The sequence below is a fragment of the Jaculus jaculus genome, chromosome 2, assembly GCF_020740685.1.
Source record: "Jaculus jaculus isolate mJacJac1 chromosome 2, mJacJac1.mat.Y.cur, whole genome shotgun sequence".
NCBI classification, from domain to species: Eukaryota; Metazoa; Chordata; class Mammalia; order Rodentia; family Dipodidae; genus Jaculus; species Jaculus jaculus.
In genome coordinates this window covers 107,100,278-107,124,554 of record NC_059103.1, presented here as the reverse complement: position 1 = coordinate 107,124,554, position 24,277 = coordinate 107,100,278, and positions in this window count along the sequence as shown.

Sequence of the window (24,277 nt, the reverse complement as noted above, 5' to 3'; positions counted from 1 at the left end):
GATATGACACATTTCCACAATGGAGTTCTACTCAAAAGTAGAGAAAAAATGAAGTTATGAAATTTGTAGGAAAATGGATGTATGTGGATAGGATTATACTAAGTGAGGTAACCCAAGACCAAAAAGCCAAACATCACATTTTCTCTCTCATAAGTAGATCCTAGCTACAACTGATTGGACTTCTGTGTGAGTAGGAAGAAAACTCAATTGCAGAGGTCAGTAAGCTAGAAAGGAGATATAAAGGGAATATAAAGGGAGGGAGGGGGAGGACTTAATAGAATGGTATTGTATATAAGTAAGTAGAAGAACAGATTATTGGGGGTGTAAAGGCCTAAGCGAGGTCAGGGGAAGAGATTGAGTAAAACAAAGGTGGAAGGAGGGCTAATCAAAATCTAAGAGGATGAGCTGGAGATATGGTTTAGCAGTTGAGGAGTTAGTCTGCAAAGCCAAAGGATCTGGGTTCAACTCTCCAGGACCCATGTAGGCCAGATGCACAAGGGGGCACATAGGTCTGGATTTTGCTTGCAGTGGCAGGATGCCCTGTCGTGCCCATTTTTTCTCTCTTTCTCTCTCTCAAATAAATAAATAAATAAACAAATAAATAAATAAATATTTAAAAATACCTTAAAAAATCTAAGAGGATATCAGTAAGTTATATGGAAACCTACTTTTTTGGACCTTGGAACACTCGGGAGCCATACATTGTTACTAACAAATTTTCAGTGCCAGGATGGGATACCTTCCAGTGAATTGATGGACAAGGAGGTCCCTGATGCCCCTAAAACATTAAAGGCCATTGTCGAGGCCCTTGTTTTCCCTCCACAAACAGACAGTAAGACACTAATGCTGAAGTCTCTACATACCTGGGTAATAAGTTCACGGAGAAATCATGCTGAAGCTGAACTAAAAACCTCTCCCAGATAGAGCAGCTGATAGAAAGCTGGAATTTGAAATTTCAAAGAACAATTTCAAGGGTTTTGTCTCTTATGTGATATATCTCAAGTGTTCCAAGTTTTCTGAATTTTCTGAACAAAAAGGACACTATTTTACATGGCTCAAATGACATAGAAAAGGTGAAATTCTGAAAGAAATACTACAGGAATAAGAGAAATCTTAGATATAATGTTGGAGAATAATACAGTTCCTAATCACCTAGAGGAAATGCAGGCTCTGGTGTCCTATCCCAAACTACAGTCTGTACTATGAGAACAGTTATTGGAAATCAGATTGTGAAGTGGCCTCTATGTCTAAGAACTACTGAGGTACCATGTCAACTAATGCCTTTTGTCCCACAGAGCAAAGCCTAGGTGCTTTACTTTTTACTTAGGATTCTATATCTCGAACATAAGCTCAAGTTCTTTTTGTTTTTAGTTTCAAGCTATTTTCTAAAATCTACTTATTTCAATTCATATAGTCCAATTGAAGGGCAGGTATTATTTGGAGATTTAGTCTGAGTTCTGTTATTATCATTAAAGCTTCATTCAGATACTTTAATGAATATTTTTGCATTATTTTCTTAAATCAAAAATATATTTGAATATTTTTCAATATTTGAAATTTGCAACTACCCAAATTTTAGATTATATGCATAAGCCCATTTTGTTTTAATGAAGCATCTATATATTTTACCAAATTTCAAACTATTTCTGCTTATTCTGAAACATGAGACAATGATTTAAACCTTTATCTGTGATTGATTTGTTTCACAGAGTCATGTTACAAGTGGGACATCTACTTCCAAGTTTAGAGATTAATATTGAGACATACAGTGACAAAAATGGCTGCATGTAACTACCCAGAGTATGAGTATACTATGGGGAATGTGGAAGTTTGAATGTATGTTCCCCAAAAGACTCATGTGTTTTTGTTTTAAAGCTTGTCTCCAGACATTTGGCTGGAGAAAGTATCAGTGGGGCAGATCTGGGACTACATCTCTAAGGTGCTACTGGGGGCAAATCTGAATTCTAGCCTAATGTATAAAGAGTGAATTCTGGGGGGCCTGCTGTTGTAGGTTCATGCTTCCCTGCTTGTGGGGCTGCTGGTGGGTTTTTCTCTCCGCTTGGATCTGTGAAGGATGTTACTTCTTCCATCATCAATGGAACTTCCTCCTGTAAACTGTGCCTGGTTTGGATGTTCATAGCAGCAACGTGTGGCTGACTAAAACAGGGAAGAACTAGGACTACAGAGGAAAAATTATCGCTAGAGAAGAGAAGATCAGAAAAGAAGTGACAGGACTGTAAGCTGCAAAGATAGTTAGAAAATCCACCTAAAAATAGAATAAAACCAAATTGCAGCTGTAACCCTATCATCATATGTGCTCCCCATACTTCTAGGAAAAGTAAATGGGAAAGCACCACCAACCCCCATTATAGCAGCACACAGAAGCCCTAACTGAGAAGACAATGGTCCTCACAGACTTCACATCCAATCTGGGGAGCTGTAGCCTCTGTAACCACACTGTTTCAAGGCGCCTTTAGGCACCCTTCAACTCATAGAACTCAAGTTGTTACAAAAATCATTCCTAGTATTCACTTGCCTTAGGATCTGGCATCTGGACACTGATACCAGTAGAATCACACCTTACTCAGTGTCTCTGAGATTCAGGTCCAACAGCGGTTATAGCTGTCAACTCAAATCCCAACCACAAATGCTCCATGGGAAACAGAGTAAGTGGTTTCCTTAGCCCACAGATCAATATTGTACCTTATTATTACTAGTTCAAGGTTCACCATACCTGTTCATTGGAAGCTTGGAAAGGTTATACCTAGAGCATCAGGAATGCAGTTACCAATAGTCCCAATCTATAGCATGACCTATGCTCACCTGGTAGGAACTAAGGGAGGCCTCACTCTTGGTATATGGGATTAAGATAATAGCTGATGGGCTGGAAAGATGGCTTAGCAGTTAATGTGCTTGTCTACAAAGCCAAAGGACCCAGGTTCAATATCCCAGGCCCCATGTAATCCAGATGCATAAGGAAGTGCAGGAGAATGAGCCTGACTTTGGTTACTATAGCACCCTTAAACTCACCTACAGCAACACACTTCCTCCAACAAGGGTCCGTCTCACAAATTGCCACCATTTGGGACCAATCAGTCAAAACACATTCTGCCCCTGGTCTCCGATAGACTCACAACTATCTGTAGATGTAAAATTACATTCAATCCATCTTTCAATGCCCCTATAGCTGTTATCAATACCGACACTGTTCAAACATCCAAATAGTTCAGTCTGTGAACTTGTAAAAACAAACAAACAAAAACCACAAGTTAAATCACACAATGGCACAGAGTAACATTTACACTGCAAAAGATGGCATTGGGCATAGCAAAGAGTGAATCAATGCAAAAATACCCAAAAAAGCAGAAAACAACAAATTCTACAGAAACCACAGTGAAGTTTCTGTGGTTCCAACTTTTCCCCTCTAGCTGAGATGGCCACAGTCCAATGAAAACTCCATCCAAACCAAGCAGATTTCCTTGGTAACTTCCCCATAGTCTTGTCATTGGGTCTCAAATGCAACATGTGATTCATTCTCATAGCTACGTTGGGCCTCCAATCAAAGACCCCACTATGCTGCCTCACACAGAGGCCATTTATAAAAGTGTATTGCAAATGATTCTATAGTACCAGGTAGACTACCAGATGCGTTTAATCTAGAAGGTAGTAAAGCTGAATTTAAAGAGCAGTAAAATGCCTTCCACTTTCTTCCTTCAAGCTACATCCATTCAAATGTGTGAGCATTCTTTCTATTGTCCCAATGCAGAACAGCTGACCCAATCTCAATGGTGGTGATCTCTCACACAATTGCAGCTTTAAAATGGCTGCAGTTTCTAGCCCCAACCCTTCATTTATTTCTGTGCCATGTTATTCTTCTCACACCAGTGCATTTCTTCTAAAGTCAATTCTGCTCAAGTTCTCAGATATGGCCAGACTGCAGACTGCAAATAGCCTCTCACATAAACTGCCTCTAGTTTCACCTGCACAATACTCTTTCTTTTTAATCATAAACCAAGCCTTCCAGTCCACAGTTTTTCGTGTATTTAGGTCTTTTAACTCTCAATCGAATGCTCCATCAACTCTAATTACCATACAGCAGAGTGTCTCTTAGTCTAAGTTTACAAATTTTTCCATATTCCTCTAGCAAATCAGTTCCAAAAGCTTAAAAGCCACATTTCTTTAGGCCTTAGCATCATTGACCTCACTTCTTTGGTTCCAGTTTTCTATAGTAATTATCTTCATGTTGCTGAGACAAAACACATGACTAAAGGCAACTAATGGGAGGAAAATGTTTCTTTTGACTGACAGTCTTGAGGGGTTGCTTTATGATGTCAAGGAAAAACATGGCACTAGCAGAGGCTGGACATGCCTTCAATGACACAACAGGTAGAAAATAATAGCAAGAAAATAAACCAGACTCTGGTAAGGAGATCTGGCTATAACACCCTGTGGTAGTTCAGGACTTTATTAAAGATAATTATTTCTGTAGCCACTTGGCTGGAGGAGGTGTCACTAGGTAGATCTTGGGGTTCAGCCATAAGGTGTGGTGGTAGATTTAAAATTCCATTCTAAATATATACAAAGTGACTAAGCTTCATGTGGAATTCCTAAGTATGCTGTGTTGTGTGATGTGGCTTTTGGGTTTTGGTTTATGCCACTTTTGTCTCTCTGCTTGTACCTATGAAACAGGCCTACATCTTCTACCATTATGGAACTTCCCTTCTATCTTCAATAAATCTTTTCCTCCAGAAGCATGGAGACCAATGCTAGAAGACCTGGTATACTATGCATACACACTGAGTGACTTAGGGTAAGTCTTCTCCACAGAATAGGGTTTTAACACAATAGTTGTTGGTGCCTAGTGCCACTTGTGCATTTCTTAGGATCTGGAGAAGATATTGTCTGAGACTTACACTTCCACAAAAGCAGGTAACAGTGATACGAGCCTCACTACCAACTGATATTACTTCATAGGATCTAGGGAAGTCTGCTTTGTGGTTGTTGTTGTTCAAGACCTTCAAGTCTGTCTGATGATGCTACAGACCCAGCATTACCTCTTCTCATCCATAGGTACTGGAAACGACCCATAAATCCCATGGTTCCTAAACTGTATCCAATTAATAAGCTTCTATACACAAAAGAAACAACAGTTAAAAAGCAGGCTACAGAATGGCAGAGAACATTTACAAAATATTCACATAATGAAAGAATAATGTCCAGAATATATAAAGAAAATTAAGAAAAAACTAACACAAATAATGTCATTCAAAATGGGCTAAAATCTAAGCAGACACTTCTTTAAAACAGACAGAAAATGATTAAGCATGTGAAACAACATCCAATATTTTTAACCTCAATGAAAATGCAAATCATACCATAGAAGATATTCCATCTCAGTCACAATGACTGGTATCAAAAAGCAAAATTTAAAAAAAATTAAAAATAAAGCAAAATAGCAAATGTTGGAGAAGATGCAAAAAAATAGAGCCCTGTTGATAGAAAACTAAATTAATCTTCTCATTAGGGAAAACAATATGGATATTATTTTTTAATAAAGCTAGAAATAGTACTGTCATATGAATCAGGAATTCAAAATTTGTATTTATCCAAAGAAAATAAAGTCATCATAGCAAAATCATATCTGCACAACCATGTTTTTCATAGCACAACTAATAATAGCTAAGATATGAAATCTACCTTGATGCCTGTTGCAGAAAATGGATAAACAAAATATGGAATGCATACACAATTAAACATTATTCACCCACAAAACAATGAAATCCTGTCAAATGCAGTAATAATGATGGAAGTGAATATTAAGCAAATTAGTCAAATACAGAAAAAGAGAAAGACAACATGTTCTCACTCATATATGGAAACCATTAACTGAATGTCTTATAAAAATCGAGTGAAATTGAGGTCACTAGAAAATGAAGAAGATAATCAGAAAGGGAAGGAAAGAATATTCAATAAGGTCCCAACAATAGAAAGAAGAAATTAGTTCTGTTTTTTCATAACACAGCAGGATAACATATATTGAAATAATCTATGATGTATTTCATATTAAGCAAAATAATGTGAAATTTCCAACACTTTTAAATGATTTGTGTTTTAACATATGCAAGTATATTTAAATATCATAAGGTACACCATAAAGATGTACAAGTATTGTATCTACTGAAAAATGAATAAACATACCCATCCCTCCCAATATGTAGTTTATAGAAGGTGATTTGCCATGATTGAATGAGATAAATTCTGAACAATTTCATTTCTTGTTCTCCACTCTGCACATAAAGTACACACAGAGAAAAATATACTGAATATTCCATTTATGATTTTTATCTTATACTTTTAATATTTTAGAGAAATAAAATACATGAAAATACATCAAGTTGATAGCATGTACACATAGTAAAACATCAGTTGCTTTATTCCAGCATGCCTCACATTTGGAAAGTAACTATATGTTTTTTGGTTAGAATAAACGATTCTAAAGTGAACAAGTTTTTTCAACAGAAGTCTTTATTTAGCATTATGTTTTATGTGGAAGCATCAGTAGTATATGTTTAGAAAGACTTCAATGAATATATGTGTGATGCTTTATAAACAGGCAGAAATGATGATGAAAAGAACTAAATTGCTATAAAGGCAGACTTTTCTATCTCTCCAGGTTAGAAGAGAATGATGTTTTTGGGAGCAGCTGATGGAAGACATCATCAAACTGGAAGTACTTTTCTGTGAGAGAACTGTCAGCTTACTTTTATATGCATTGATATTACCTTTGGGATATATCTGCAGGAGGGAAAAAAAGCTGTTTCAGTAAATGGTATCTATATTCTATACATCTCTACCTGAGCCATAACACTTTTTTTCAGACCGATTCTTATTATTCCAGATAAAAAAAAGTAGTGCAGCAGCTCAGTCAAACATTAAACTTCTCTCTAATCATGAAATAAATTTTATGAAATGTCTTTTACTAAAAACCAAAGTAACTCATTAGCTTCATATAGTTTATATCATACCAAAACCCCATCTTTTGGATACTCTAATAGCTCTGCTAGGAGCCTAAGCTAGTAAAAGATGAATATTACAGCTTGTTTTATTCCTGCAGCTGTAATGCTGCATCACATTAGCTAGCAGTGCATCAGAAAATGTGAAGAGAATGGAGAGAGAAATGAGTAATAACAACCAAATGAACTATTAAAGTTTTCACAATATAGCTTGTTACACCAATTTTTTTTTACCTTGGATGAATGTATTGGGAATGAAGCTCTGTGGCAATGAAGTTATGTCAATAAAATATACTTATAATACATAAGAGGTTCTACTAGATCTTATCTTTGGAGAACTATAAAGGTTTCACAAAGATTTAATTATATGATATAATAAATGACAAAAATATCCTTTTTTCTTCTGTGACTAGAATAGTTGAACAACACAGACAAACCTGAGACATCTAGAAACTTCATCCTGGTAGCACTACTCTTGATATTTGATATCATGTCCCAATTTTAGATGGCCATTTCTCCCATTTTTAATCATACAATGCTGTGCTGCTATATCTTGTACCCCCTTAAGAAAACATGGGTTTAGCTAGTGTCAATCATTCGAACATGCTGGTTCTCACTCATTTTTCATTAGAGTTAGTATAGTAGCTCAGTCAAGCATTAAGATTCTTTCTAATTGTGAAATAAAATTGCTTTTGTGAACATTAATTAAAGGAGGGAGATTCAGAATGACACTACATTTACTGAAATGCATAATAATCCTGAATGTAAGTAGGGTAGCTTTTTGAGAGTTTCAAGTGGCAGCAGCAGACATACCTTTTAGTCCATCTGCAATAGTAAGGTTTACATGGGATACTGTTGAAGCCTTAATTCATGGAGGGCTTAGATTATGTGGGCAAACAAGAAGGGAACACAGAAGCATTTTTGAAGGAATTGTTTATCTAAAATACCAGTAGAAAGAGTTAAGCCCATAGTAATAGTAAATTATTTTAGCTTTATAATATGACAATAATTGTCTCAAAAGTGATAAATCTGCATGTAAGTATGTGGCAGGAAACATTATATCTAAAAGATCCTCTTTTTCAGATGCCCATGTCCACAGAAGATATGAGAGTTCAGAAATTGTTAAAGAAATGAAAGTGAAAGAACTCAAAAAATGGTGATAACTATAGAACGTCAGATATCCCTATGAAAAAAGTATTATAGGCTTATTGAGAAATTAGAAAACTTATTTCTGTCTGAATGCATTTAAATGATGATGATCACTCAGATGAATAGGCTTTGCAGGACCAGGAACGTGCTGAGAAAGGTGAACCAGGATCTGTATTTCCCTTAGGACACCTTCTTATTTCCTAAATGGCAAAAGGCCATGAAGCTAAGAGATCCACAGAGTAGAAAGGAATACAGTCTAACATTTCCAAATTCTCGGTCCAGGTCAATAGACAGAATGTGTAGTCTAAGTCCAAGAAAACAGAACTTGAAAAAGCCAGAGAAAGGAAGAACCTGAAGGAAAATTCACAGTGTAACAATTTTCTCCTCCACATAATGCTAAATTACACTTGCTATGGGCCAAGAGACTAAAAAAAACTATTAACACCGACAGCTAGACAGAAGCACAGATCATCTAGCTTCATAAGAAGGAGGGAAAGAACTGGGAATAAACTCTGGAAAATATTATTGACTTCCTCTTGTGATGACAGAAATGTTACAACCTTGCAAGATGGGTGACATTAATAATATTAATCCTAAAAAATGGAAATCCAATTCTGAACAAGCTGATATGAGTTATTTGAACACCAATTCAAAGGCATATCCTATTTGGAGGAAGATAAAATGTGGGAACCTATTAAATTAGATCTACAAATTTTCATAAGCCATATTAATTTGATATAATTTATTTAGCATGTTGGAAGATGTAGTCAAAAATCATGAAACTAAGATAGAAACAGGTAATATAAGCAAAGCAAAGGTAAATCATAGACCCAAGATACTTGGGTCATCTGTTATATTTCTTAAATTATGAAGGGTTAAATGTTTTACAAATGTTAATATGATAGGCACTTTACAAATGGTAAGTAGAAGTTTTAAAATTTAAATATAATATTTTGAGAATAAAAATATGCACTTAATTTCAGATTAGACAGCTAGAATATTAAAAGGCCACAAAAAGTTGATAGAACATACAGAGTAAAAATACAAAGAGAAAAGAGGACATATAATATACATGAGTTACACTAGACATGGTAAAAGATACGATACTCATAACTGCACTTTCAAAACAGGATGAGAGAGAATGTTATAGGAGCAATCTTTAAAAAGATTATAGGTAAGAAAATTCCACACTAATAAAAGTGCATCAACCCACATAACCCATAATAATAACAAACATCAAAGAGTATTGAGGCAGAAGGTGGAGGCAAGGTAATCTAGGAACATTATATCCATGTGGTTCTTTTGTTTGTTTCTGGTTCATAAAGAGATGCTATAAAAACAATCAGACTAAAGATATTATCTTCAAAGGAAAGACAGCTCATCAAAAAGCATGACATTTGAAACACTACAAGAAAGTATATGCCAACCTGTAATTCTTTAGCTAGCAAAAAATATCTTGCAAAAAAGAAAATGAAATGAAAGTGCTAGTTTTTTTTTTTTTTCTGTCGTTGTTTGTTTGTTTTTAGAAGATTCTGATGAGCTTATGATCTTAAGATCACTGAACAGCTGAAATCTAACTTTGGCCCCAAAGATAATTTTTTTTAATTTATTTGAGAGCAAGGAACACACACACACACACACACACACACACACACACACACAGAGAGAGAGAGAGAGAGAGAGAGAGAGAGAAACACACTAAGGCCTCCTGCCTCTGCAAATAAACTCCAGATGCATGTGCTACCTAGTGAGTCTGACTATACATAGGTGCTGAGGAATTTATCCCAGACCATCAGGTATGGCCAGCAAGCACCCTTAACTTCTGAGATATCTCTCCAGACCTTGAAAGGTAATTTATACTTTTTATTTACTAAATAATTTTTTAAAAGTAAAACAATTTTATTTTGCCTATGTGTCTGAAATATTTTTTCAACACAGCACAAAACTACTCAGAACATTAAACCTGTTTAATATAAAACTATGTGTTCAAGCATTATATAGTAAACATATTAGATTTAGAGCACATAGGAATTTGAATGTCATGTTTCAAGATTTGTGAATTTCTTTTAGAACATCAGAGTTTCTTGTCTGGAGTACAAATAAAATAAATTTTAATTACAGAGTATGTATTTGAGGTACTTCTCTAGTAATTAGTTTATGACATAGAATATATTAAACTTTAGATTTTATTACTGCACTAAATATTTGTTTAGAATATAACTCACTAGTAATTTCTATAATCATTACCAATTCTTGAAATACTATATAAATGTAGAGAGGAATCACTGAGATACAGCACCATGAAAGTGATTTAAGTCAAGTTCTATATTACAAAAAAATAATGGCAAATCTTAAATTACTATCATAGTCACTAGTATATATTTGGTGATTAACTCATAGTTCACAACCTATTAACTGCTTAAATCAGAATACATATTGATTGTCCAATCAGTCTTTTATTGCCCAGTTGGACTGAGAAAGTATTAATGTTACAGTGACATATAATCCACAAACATCTGACTAAAGCATAGTAATTTTTATTTTTTTTTGAATCTGTAAAACAGGTTAATTAAAAGCCTATTACTTATTCTTCAGTAAGGCAGCTCTTCTGTCTTGGTATTAAAAGCAAAAGGAAAAACAAACTTTATAAAAGCCAGATTAGCACTTACTTTGTCATAGGAAGATAATTCTCCCTGTAATCTTTTAATTCCTCTGAGGGGCCATAAACTTAAGTAGTGACTACATAAGGTATGCAAACATTCTGCCTTGGAAACAGATAAAACTTTTGAACAATGGATTGTATATTGCAGTTAGGTTATGGATTATAAATATATAGCAACCATTTTATTCTGTGGGGTCAGGTCAACTTACCAGTTAGAAGCTTGTATTTTCTTCTGGGATGTTTTTGTTTGGCTTTTCATTGTGGAGTACAAGTATTATTTCTTTTATTTAGTCTGGGAAGAATTTGGCAGAGTGACATTAAATGTTCTCTTCAGAACAGAATGTTTTAAAAATGGACTGAGCTGCAGAGGGAAAAGAATAGCTTATTTTAATTATGTTATCCACATAATTTATATATAAATGAATAATGAGCTCATTAATACAAATTACCTCACCAATATTCATGAATATCTTACATGTTTGAATTCCTAGGGTTAATATCTAAAAATGTGCTTTAAGATGTAAAGAAGTTATTAAACATGAGTTTAATTAATGTGTGCTTAATACTATTGCCAAAAGTCATACAGGTATTTGAGAGAGGAAACAGTCTTTAATAAAGCATACAATTATTCAAAAAGTAAATACATGTTTAGATAGATAGATAGATAGATAGATAGATGATAGATAGATAGATAGATAGATAGATAGATAGATAGATAGAAAGGTAGATAGATACTTTACTTTTAACACATTTTCCTAACAAAGGCTGATACATTTTCCATATGGCTTTTCTCAACATTTTTCTTCCAACAAATATTTCTTATTTATCATCTGTCCAAGACTAGTTAGTATTATTATTAGACTACTTATAACATGCCATAGCAATACAAAGCCCATGTACCTTTCCCACTCATCATACCAGTGAACACTTGTAGAAATATAAAAAATGCAAAAAAACAAGTGACTCAAAATTAAAATTAATGAAATATTTATGCTTACTATTAATATTACTACTTGAGTTCCTTCACTGTGACATGTTTTGAAGATAACAATGATAAAATAATAGCCAATTTGTACTAGAGTTTTCAGAATTAGATCAGCATTAGTAAAGCCCATCAAGCCCACTATATGCTCTCAACATGGCCCTAGCAACATTTCTCTTTTTTATTCATACTCTTTTCCCAGTGATCATCATAGAACATAGATCATAGAAGAAAAAGTGATCATCATAGAACATAGAAGAAAAAGATGAGTCCTTTCAATACACAAGTTGTAAACACTGTATTCTCAGATTCATAGTTTTCCACTGCTAGTCAGCACGCCATATGAAGACAGTTACAGGTTTAAAATCAGATTCATTTAGAAAGAAAATTAGCAATGTCTATTGGATTTCAGTTTCCCTCTCCTTGCTGAACATTTTTCAAAGGTAGTCAATGATGTCAATGTTATATTGGCTTTCTTGATAAGTTAACTCATTTAAAGAAATGAAGTAGTCCTTATGTTTAAGATACAATGGATCTCAATTGTTAAAAGCACAGACTTTTCATTGATTAGAACCCCATCACTGGTATCTGTTTCCTGTGAGTTCTTAAGCAGCATCTCAACCTCTCTGGAGTCTGATTGTCACATGTGGAAAATAAGGATGATAAAATGATATACATTACTGCAGTATTTTGAAGATGAAATGAGCTGGCATGTACAAAAATATCAAGCAAAATATTAATATTATGTAACTATTACTATAGTCTTATGTAATTTCTACAAATGAGGACATATTTGGGACAACTTATTGAGAAATAAATTTTCTTTCTTATGGTTAGAGAGCAGTAAAGTGGCAAGCAGAGCTAGCACGGAGTCAAGCAGTCTGTCCAAACACAGAAATTTCACTGAGATTCCTCCAACATACCCTTAGGAGAAGATTTAAAAGAATATCATTTCCAACAGCATACGGATAAAATCTAACAACATATTGTAGTTGTCAGCACTGGCATTATTCAAAAGGAGTTATCTCCAATTGTAACAGTTGGGAAAGATTACAGGATAAATCCAGAAATATATAAAGTAATAAAATAAATAGAAGTGAGGGACTTGACTTTGTATAGCTTTGGTTTGTTATTTATCTATTAGTAGTATTTAGTAGTATTTTTACTCAGATTCATGCAAAAATTACCCAAGAAATATAGGATTAGGAAAACCCATTTTTAATGTTGAAAAACATAGGTCTTTAATATATGGAAGGTGTCAAATTCTTCTTCTTAGGTATAACTATGATGGTAGCAGTCTGAAGGGTGGGTTAGAGGATGAATCGAAGTCTTCTATCCTCAATTCCCAACCAAAATTTAAGGCTAAGCATTAACTTTAGAATGATGAAAGTCTGTCCTCAGGAATGATGGAGTTGGTAGTATCATTTGGAGTGAAATAATGGAGTCAATGCAGGACTGAGAAACACGAGCTGTCAGTGCCCACATGGAAATCAACACTATTAGCTGTGTGTTCATCACAGTCTACATACAGAGCTATGATTCTAGAATGGCTGAAGTTGTACACAGAGAAAAGGAATCAAAGTGAAAGTATCAGGTATCATCTGTAGCAGAAGCAACCAATTAACTTCTACCTGAGGCTATTCATAGTCTAAATACTTTCTACACACTTCCTCAAAGACTCCTCAGTCTAAAGTGCTCTGACACTGATGGTCTGCCCTAGAAGATTTAAGTAGCTGAGATAGTACTATACATTATAAAACAATATGAATCTATTGAGCCTAAAGCACTGTGGCTCAATCACAAAACAGGTGGCAAATCTGATAGGAAAGTATCTTCCTAGGCTTAAAGTAAATATATGTATTTGACATATAATAGAATTAATAACTTAAACAACAGTGAAAGGAAATATTCAGAGGATACAAGTACTAGCATGGCTGATTTTGTATTTATAAAACCAAATGAATATATATCATGTAGACATTTTGAATCTATGCAAATTTAAGTGTCTAAATGTTTAAAATGTGTAACAGTAAATAGAAGAAAATAAAAGCAGGTATTAAAACTGAAATTTTGTTTTAGGAAAGTATCCTTGTTCTTCACAAAATCCTAACTGATTTATTATATTGTTTTCTATAATACTAAAAGGAGTAACATTTCAAAATTTCTAGAAAGGACTTTGCACAATGTTTCTATTTTAATCTTCCTAAAACAGAAAAAAATAGAAGATTATTTTTTATTTTTATCAAATTAGCATATTCTACTACCAAACATGACTACTGTTTAATCTCAAAAGACTTGTGCAATCTGGGACTTGAAGCCTTCCCAGAGATGTAAAGCAAGACCCACCATGAAAAAGCAGTGAACTAAGGAACAAAACACAGTGCCTGGAAACAGACCCGCACCTCTGAAAAGAAACAAAGACAACACAATGAGCATCAGAGATGGCATTTGGGGTAATATTAAGGGGAAGCTTGGGAGAGCCAGGATTAATGATTTAACCATGATGAATATGTAGTGATGACCAGAGAGCTAGACTGTAACATGTTACACTGAGTGGAAAAACTGAAGGGAGCTGGATGCCAGCATGTAGCCATGAGTTCTTAACGAAGCAGAAACATCTAATTAACAGCTTGCTTCCTCTTAAATCTTGTGCAAGTGAAAGAAGCAAAAAGCCTGACATTTTTAGCAGAGAATTGAAAACAGTTATTTTATATTCAAATCATTCTCTACCTGAAGACAGAACTGAATATGAGATGGGTCCTAAGTGCATTTGATCTGCATTGAAATCATGTTCAGACTGTAGCTTCTAGAATGCAAAAATGTATGTGAAAATATACTTCTGTATCAAGAGTAGCCTAATGTCCACTTAGGCCTTTTATATTCTGTAGAGTCTGGTTTACAGAACTGAGTTGAAATTAATTTGAACTAAAGAACAATTTTAATATATTGAATTACTATGAATGTACTTGAAATATAAATTACAATTGAGGTAAAAATCAATGCACTGTTAAAACCCATGTTTCTAGCTCAAATTCTTAATGAATTAAACTGGCATATATTCTAATTTGCTATTTTTATGGCTTTCAATGAAAATATAAATAATATTACACATACACATAATATACTTAAAATATTTTAGTCACAAGAAGTTATCCATTTTATTCATACAGGTGGTAGAAGAAAAACTATTTATTTCTGAAGAGTGATGAATATCTTAGTAAAACACAGTGAGAAATATTATTTGAAAATGTGCTCCATTGTTTCCAGTAAAAAAAGGTAAGATAATAAAGATCTGTTAATTTTTTCTGATTGGAAATATAAATGATGAAAGAATACTAAAGCTCTGATTAGTACATAACTTCAAACAGATACTTTCTTAGAAGACAAAGACTGAGGATCTCTTCTAGACTAAAGGGGAGTAAAGGAACATGCATGCAGGGTTCTGGATGTCAATTACAGTAGGACAACTAAAAATAACAAACATAATGAGGCCTATGTTATAGATAGTAGCATTGTCCAAATGTAAACTACCCTCAATTTGATTATCATTGTGTGGTTTCAGAAGCGAATATCTGTTAGTAGATAAATTCTGAAGTACTTAAAAGTGAAAGATTATGTTACATTAGAGATTCTATGGTTATACAAAATATAATTCAACAATAATATATTTTGTAATAATGCATAAACATGTATCTATAGGGCTGGAGAGATGGCTTAGCGGTTAAGCGCTTGCCTGTGAAGCCTAAGGACCCCGGTTCAAGGCTCGGTTCCCCAGGTCCCACGTTTGCCAGATGCACAAGGGGGCGCACGCGTCCAGAGTTCGTTTGCAGAGGCTGGAAGCCCTGGCGCGCCCATTCTCTCTCTCTCCCTCTATCTGTCTTTCTCTCTCTGTCTGTCACTCTCATATAAATAAATAAATAAATAAATAAATAAATAAATAAAAAACATGTATCTATATATGATCAAAAATGTAACATAATAAAAGTTCAAAAGATACATGTTAACAGATGGTATAACAACATCTGGATTTTATCAAAAAAATTTAAACAAAATGTAACCTCAAAGTCTCTTCTGTAGACTTCAAGTTCTCAACTGCTCTTTATTCAGTGCTGTGATTACTGCTTATTTTCCTTAAGAACTAGATATTCTCTGTCCAATCTACTAATGTCCTAGTAGAAAGAGGCCTCCCTTTAGTGATTGTTTTGTTGGTACTCAGAACTGAATCCAGGGCCTTGGACATGATCACCAGGTACCCCCTACACTCAAAAGTTTTTGCTTTGACCTTAGAAAGCTTCAGACTCATTTTTCATCTAGAGTTTCATAAAATCTGCATTGCTGCTTATTTTCCTCTTTCTAATTATCCACTATAGGTGTATCCACTCCACCAACCACCCTTGCAAGAGCTGAAGAGGAGGATTTCCTATATTTTTCTTCTGTCAGTCTTGCTATAGAACACGATTGCTTCACTGATAATTCACTCTTTCAAATACCTGGCATTTCAAAGACTTAGCATGCTCAAAGAGAGTAATCAGGGAACCACTCTTCAATTGTAGAGAATCAACTGGAGTATTTGTGAAAGAGATTTTATGCTTCAACCTCTTCCATAAACCCCACGCCCCACACACCATTGCTACCACATTAACCACCTTTCTGCAGACGTATCTCTGTATTCATTTTGTATGCAGTGCAGCCTCCTCTGACAACTCCCTTAAACAAGTCACTATTGTTACCAGACACAGCCTGTTTCAAACTCTGTTTCTGCTTTGTTTTTCTCACTTATCTCTTATTTGATGTCACATACTGCATTGTATAATCCTTCTTTAGATCTTACCTAATATACCAGAACTTTGTTTTGCAAATTCTGGTCTACAGTACCTAGAACTATAGCTGACACAAGAACCTGATAAAATATTTATTATTACTATATTATTTTAATTCTAATATTATTTTAATTCTAAGAACATTAGTTCTTCATCAGTTACTAGAAAATTTTCAGCTAAGATTATTTTGTGGATCATGTCAGCATCTCCTCAATTTCCCTTTTTGGACTGCTGTTTGACACATTTAACCTTCTTAAACTGTTCCTCATGCTTTTAAGTAAACATTTATTTATTTATTTATTTTTATTTTAAATTTTTATTTATTTATTTATTTGAGAGCGACAGACACAGAGAGAAAGACAGATAGAGGGAGAGAGAGAGAATGGGCACGCCAGGGCTTCCAGCCTCTGCAAACGAACTCCAGACGCGTGCGCCCCCTTGTGCATCTGGCTAACGTGGGACCTGGGGAACCGAGCCTCGAACCGGAGTCCTTAGGCTTCACAGGCAAGCGCTTAACCGCTAAGCCATCTCTCCAGCCCGCTTTTAAGTAAACATTTATTAAAAGGTATGCACACATATAGAAAGGCAAGCAGTTATAACATAATGAGCTTGCAAAATAGTGAGTTCTGCTGTGAAGCAGCTCTCAGGTAAAGAGACAAAGCATTCAGTACCAATCTTCCAGAAGGCTTCTTTGTGCTTCTCATGTGGGAGCTAACCCCATATCTATCACAGAACCTGGGCAGTTACTTAGAATCTTGATTTCCTTCACTGTTATTAGATGCCCTTTCCTTAATTTGAACTTGACATGCGGCATTTCATTTAGTATATGGCTTCATTAACATCACACTTATGATGTAGGTTCATGGGCACCTGTGTAGCATTGTCCTCAGTTCCACTGGCATTTCACCTTATAAACTTATTGTGAAGCATTTTATCAATTATATTTCTGACGATGACTTGCAAGTAGTTCATAATTTTGCCTATGAAGATTAGTACTGTTGCCATCATGTACGTATCTGTTAGTGCACATATGTATGCATTTCTGATTATATATCTCAAAGAGCATATGTATATCAGCATATATACACTTAGAGATCCAACAAGAAATTTTTCCAACTACATAAGAGTTTCATTTTTTGTCTGCGCCTTTTCCAAAATTTGGCTGTCTTTTGTCTCCTGTTCCCTCTTACCACTTAGCTATGCTAATGGAAATGAAATGTCTTAATACCACTACAAACAGAATGCTGTGTGTGGCCAAGGCTTACGTGCTGAAATTTTGTTCCTCAGAATTCTGGTATTGGTGCAGAAATGTACCATAAAGATATAGGCCTCATGAATGGTACTTGTGCCTTTCTAAGAAGAAGAGAGACAGGAAGCCTTCTTTTCATCATCTGAGGATACAAGACCTTGGCAGCCAGTGTATATCACAGAGGAGGGCTCTCATCACAGCCAAACATTTTATAGTTTGAACTCAGAATTCCAACTTCCACAAGTTTGAGAACAAATTTCTGTTGTTGATAATGCACTGACTCTGTGCTATTCTGCAGCCTAAACACAAGCATTCTGGCCCAAATTATGTGATTACATTGTGAAATTGAGTACTTGTTTTGTAGGTTTACTAATAATTGATGAGTCAGATGTCCTCTTAAAAAATGGCTGCTCAAGTCTTTTATCCATTCTTTTGTCCACTGGTTTTCTGTACCTCTTAAATTTACCTTTTATAAGTGTACCTCTATATACCTGCATTTCAAATATCTTCAGTTTTTTCCTGTGACTTGCCTTTATTTCATTTTATATTATTTAGCAGTCAAAAATGTCTTTAGTTTTTATATGATTCAGTTTGTCATTTATTACTGATTGTATTTTTATATCTGGCTAAAGAAGTAGTTGAATAGCACAAGCTCATGAAACTATGTTCCTATTTCTCATTTTTTGTCCACAATTTCAATGTGTTTACTTTTCATGCTTATATACATAATACATCTACAATTGATTTTGTTTGTGATGTGAAATAGCACTCTCATTTCCTCATATTAAAAGCTCATTGAATGAGAATTATTTCTTAATGAAACCAACTATTCTAATTTTTATATTACCATAAACTCTCTTTAAAATTTTTTTTTTCATTTTTATTTATTTATTTGAGAGCAACAGACAGAGAGAAAGAGGCAGATAGAAAGAGAGAGAGAATGGGTGCTCCAGGGCTTCCAGCCACTGCAAACGAACTCCAGACGTGTGCATTCTGGGGAATCGAGCCTCAAACCAGGGTCCTTAGGCTTCACAGGCAAGCACTTAACAGCTAAGCCATCTCTCCAGCCCCCATAAACTCTCTGTATGTTCAAGTGTAAAACATCCTCATGTCCCCTAACATAAACCCCATCAGGAGGAGCCTTGTTGGAGGATATGTGTTGCTGGAGGAGAGGGATAGGGTGTTAATAGTCCAACCCTAGTAACCACTTTCTCCATTCCTCCCTGCTGGGAGGGAGATGTGGGACCTGGCTGTCTGCTCCTACCATGCTTTCACCATGATGATGAAAGTTTCCTTCAAAGGTGTAGGTCAGAAATAAACCTTTCTTTCCAAAGGCTATTTTTAGTTCACTGTTCTGACCCAGCAATAAGAAGGTAATTGCTATATTCTCTATTATTCTGTTTATTAAATATACTATTCTCTTCCATTTCATTATCATGACAATTGCATACTGCCTTATTGTCTGTTGCAATTATATACCAATATTGATACACATGTACTTTTGTTATGTTCAGAGTTGCTTTGGCTAAATAATTACATTTGAATTCTATATACATTTTAAAATTTGATGTTAATTTTTACTCACAAAAATGCAATTTTTAAGAAATTTATTTGCAGAGAGGGGGGTGAGAGTTTGAGTTTGAGTCAGAGAAAAGAATGGGTGTTCCAGGGCCTCTAGACACTACAAATGAACTCTGGATGCATGTACAACTTTGTGCATCTGGCTTATGTGGGAACTGGGGACTTGAACCTGGGACATTAGGTATTGCAGGCAAATGACATAAATACTGAGCCATCGCTCCAGCCCTACTGCTAAGATTTTTAATTAAGATGATATTTATTACCAAAATTATGCTGATATTATTAAAATATTAGGCCTCTAATATACAAACATAGTTTTCCATTTATTTCAGTCATTTCTAATTTTTGAGTAAATTTTATGATTAATAGCTTACTGGCTATTGCATTTGTTTTGGTAGGTTATGTTTTATGTCATAAGATAAAAGATTTTTTATTTTAATTACATAGTATAATTTTGAATTAATTTTGATTAAGTCATTCATGTGTCTTATTATAATATTGTTTTGGACTTCTTAAATTCCTAATGAATTATCAGGAAATTAGTTAAAATTAATTTCGTTTCTAATATTAATGCTTCTAATTTTTATAATTTCTTTCTTTTTATACTAAAACTTCCAAATTAAAATCAAATACCAACCATTATTCACTATAACAACTTGAAAATCTTATTAACTCAATTGTATGTTTTTTTAATATGCTTTACCAATTGTGTGAGTTGTTTTCTGTATCTTAGTTTAAGAGTCTCTTTTATGCAATGATAAGTTGCTTTAGTCAGCTTTCCATACCTTGATAAATACTTGAGGATACTTCCCACCTTAGAGGAGGAAAGGCCTGGGGCAGCTGGAGCAGGCCTGCAATTTCAGGATTCAAGAGACTCAGACAATAATAAATGGAAATTTTGAGGCCAGTCAGAGACAGTGGCACAGTGAGACCCTATCTGGAAAAAAAAAAAAAAAATAGAGGCAAAAAAGTTTATTTTGGCTCATGGTTTTAGAAGTTATAGTCCATGATCACTTGACCCCACAGCTTTGGCCTCTGTGGCAAGGTAGTAAGCAGATCATGGCAATGGTGTGAGGTGGGAGAAAGCCATTAAAAGCTAAGATTTTCCCAAGATTTTTGAGTCTTCAAAAACTTTTTAGAGTGCATAGTATGACAGTATATGGTTATATCATATTTTTAGTTCAACATTTGCTTAATTTTGTTAATATAGTTTTCAGTCATCAATTTTCTAAGATAGATCATTGGTCACAGAACTACTGAATCAGATAAAATAATATTTTGCATTTGTTAAAAGAACTTATTCATAGTGCCAATTTATTCATCTAATAACTTTTTTGCATATTTTTTTTCTTATTATTGTATGTCACTTTAACTCACTAAATGTCTGGGATCTTTTACATTTGTGTGATGTCATGTGAAGACTGTAACTGGAAGTTGCCATTCCAACTACACCATCAGCCTATTTGTCTTTTTTTTTTTTTTTTTTAATTAGTTTCCTATTCTGCAAGTGCAGGCACTTTGGTACCATTATTAGGCTCATCCATGACCTACCCCCACCCCACTGGCCCCTCCTTGTTGAGGTATATGGGTCATGCATTGTGGAGTTAGCCCACAGGTATTGGTACTATAAATGTCTCTGCATATCATGATCCAACATGCGGCTCTGATAATCTTTCCACCCCCCTCTTCCGCAAATTTCCCTGAACCATGTCGGGTTTGGTTTTGGTCTGCTTCAATGATGAGGTGTTGGGGGCCTCTGGGTCTCTGGCTCTCTGATTTGGTAGGCATTGATTTTTCTCTGTGTTGGTCTCCTTCCCCCTTGTGCTGGTATCCAGTTCATCAGGAAAACAGCACCCTTGCTTGTTTCACCAATTTTCCTTAGTTTCAGCTGGGGGCCTTTTGAGGTATGATGGGGTGGCTCTCTCCTTAGGATCTGCATCTATCTATCGTTCCTCAGGATTTGCAGCACAGCTATGTGGTCGCCATCTTGGCCGGAAGTCCCTTATCTAATAATTTTTATGATGGACTATTTTTAAACAACAATTTTTTCCGCTAACTTAATTAGACTACAATTCACTGATATAGTTCTTAACTAATTATTTTAATAGAACTTCTTTGATTATTAGTCAGGGACTAATTTTTCATTTCTATCAACTGAGAGGCATGTCATTAGGGCTACCCTATAGGTTTAGAGTGACCCACTTCTTCATAATATTTTTAATTTTTTTTTCTTTATTTATTTGACAGTGACAGAGAGAGAAAGAGGCAGAGGGAGAGAGGGAGAATGGGCATGACAGGGCTTCCAGCCACTGCAAACGAACTCCAGACATAATGCACCCCCTTGTGTATGTGGCTAACGTGGGTCCTGGGGTATTGAGCTTTGAATGGGGGTCCTTAGGCTTCATAGGCAAGTGCTTAACTGCTAAGCCATCTCTCCAGACCATAATTTCTGTTTTTGAATGGGGCTGGGTACACAATTTTCTTTCCATCTTTGAGAATGAGATGTTTCTAGAATAGTAAGTGATTTATCTATAGCTTTGATAGTAATATCATCCTATTTGTTTCTGATATATTGTGTGAATATTTTATAAATAAGGTAACTTTTTAAGTAGCTATATCTATTGCATTTTTCTTTTGTGTGGTTCTTTCATTTGTATTTATGGTATATTATTTAGACCAGCTTGGATTTTAATGAGATATTCAAAAATTTATAAATATAATAAAATGTTAAAATAAAGTAATCTAATTAAAGTATGAAATTAGTTAATATAAAAAGTAAACTACAGATCTTTTGCCATATCTTCTCAGATGTAACAAATCATGCATTCAACTATTAAATAGGATTGTCTATAAGTTCAGAAATACTTATAGGTTTGTTAAAGATATTTGCAATAAATTTTTTGGTACCAATGCTGGTATAGTCAAAACCTAAAACTGTATAAAGAAAAAAAAATAGTTAACATTTTAATGACTTTTTTTTAAAAGTTCACAACATTCAGAAGAAATACTATGGCTGAGAAAATGACTAAATTATCTCTAGTATATAAAAAAGGTCATGTGAACTGCATAGCCACTTGTAGTTTGAATGGATATCCCCAAATAGGTACATGAGTTTATTAAAGTTTGTAATTTAGATCTGCAGCCAGCTGGCTGGAGGAGGTGTCACTGTGAATGGGTTCTCAGTCCAGTCCTGAGGTAGATCTGAATTCCAACCTAAGATATGCAAAGTGCCTGAGTTCTGCCTGGACTTCCTGAAGTGTGTTTGGTTTCTTTTTGGTAGTAGCTTTTCTCCCATTGCCTGGGTCTGTTAAAGTGGGCAAGCTTCTTTTGCTATTATGAAACTACCCTTGATCTATAAGCTTCAACAAATCCCTTCTCCTCCCATAAACCGTGCCTGGTTTGGAAGTTCATCCCAGCAACCTGGAGCTGTCTGCTACACCAGTGAACTACCTCAACATTCCAGGAAGCTTTAACTAGATGATTCTTTGACATTATCGCAGGTGGCAAATGTAAGTTAGATTCAATGACTATAGTCAAAAATCTTACAATATTATTAATCTTTGATTCTCATAGCAAATATAAGAGATTTTCATTTCTTAAGTTAAAATGTATGAGGTTGCTTTGATGATTTTAATATTTTAAATTGAATAAAAAGCATGCCAATTCCTAATTTTACATTATGATTATATTATCAAATTATCTTCCACATTTATTCATATTTTAAAAATCCAAAATATCATTTTACTAATGGTAAAAATAAAGCAGAATGACCAGATTACTACCTTAAAAGAAGTTTTTAAGTTTAAAATAAATTACATGTATAATGATCTCAATAATTCATCTTACTTTCATATATTATTCATACTATATGAACCATATAGCATATTAGTAACAAAATAATTTTCAGACCTATTAATGGGAGACATTAACTGTTATACTACAAATTGAGTTGGGGAAATGAAAAGGAAAAACAAGCAAATAATTAAAAATATTTAGACATTTGTTGACTGAGAATCATTAAATAATGCAATATGAAGACAATCTGTAGTAGCTAGAAGAGACTGTTGGGGTGGGCTTTACAGAAACACTGGAATGTCCAATGAGACAACTGTAATAATCATTAAGGAAACGAAGGGAACTGGTAAGCTAATGCTATAATTCAAGCAGAGGAGGCAGAGCACAGCAATATCAAGGACAAAATTAGTTTTAGTTCTAGACATTCTAACAGGAAAAATCTATGGATGCCCTAAAAAGCAAGACAGCAGAGGGCTGGAGAGATTGCTTAATCATTAGGCACTTGCCTGTGAAGAGTAAAGACCCTGGTTCAAGGCTCAATTCCCCAGGACCCACGTAAGCCAGATGCACAGGGTGGCACATGCATCCAGAGTCCTTTGTGGCTGGAAGCCCTGGTGTACCCATTCTCTCTCCTAAAAAGGTTAACTACAGAGTTACCAACAGATCCAGCTATTCCCCTACTGGACATTTACCCAAAAAGCCACATATCAATTCAAAGATATTTGCTCAACCATGTTTATATCTGCTCAATTCATAATAGCTAAGAGGTACAATCAACCCAGATGTCCATAATTAGATGAATGGATATCCAAAATATGGTATATCTACATGATGGAATTCTATACAGCAGTAAAGAAAAATGACACAATGAAATTTAAAGAAAAATGGTCAGGGGGCTAGAGAGAAGGCTTAGAAGTTAAGCACTTGCCTGTGAAGCCTAAGGACCCCAGTTCAAGGCTCGATTCCCCGGGATCCATGTTAGCCAGATGCACAAGGGAGCACATGCATCTGGAATTCATCTGCGGT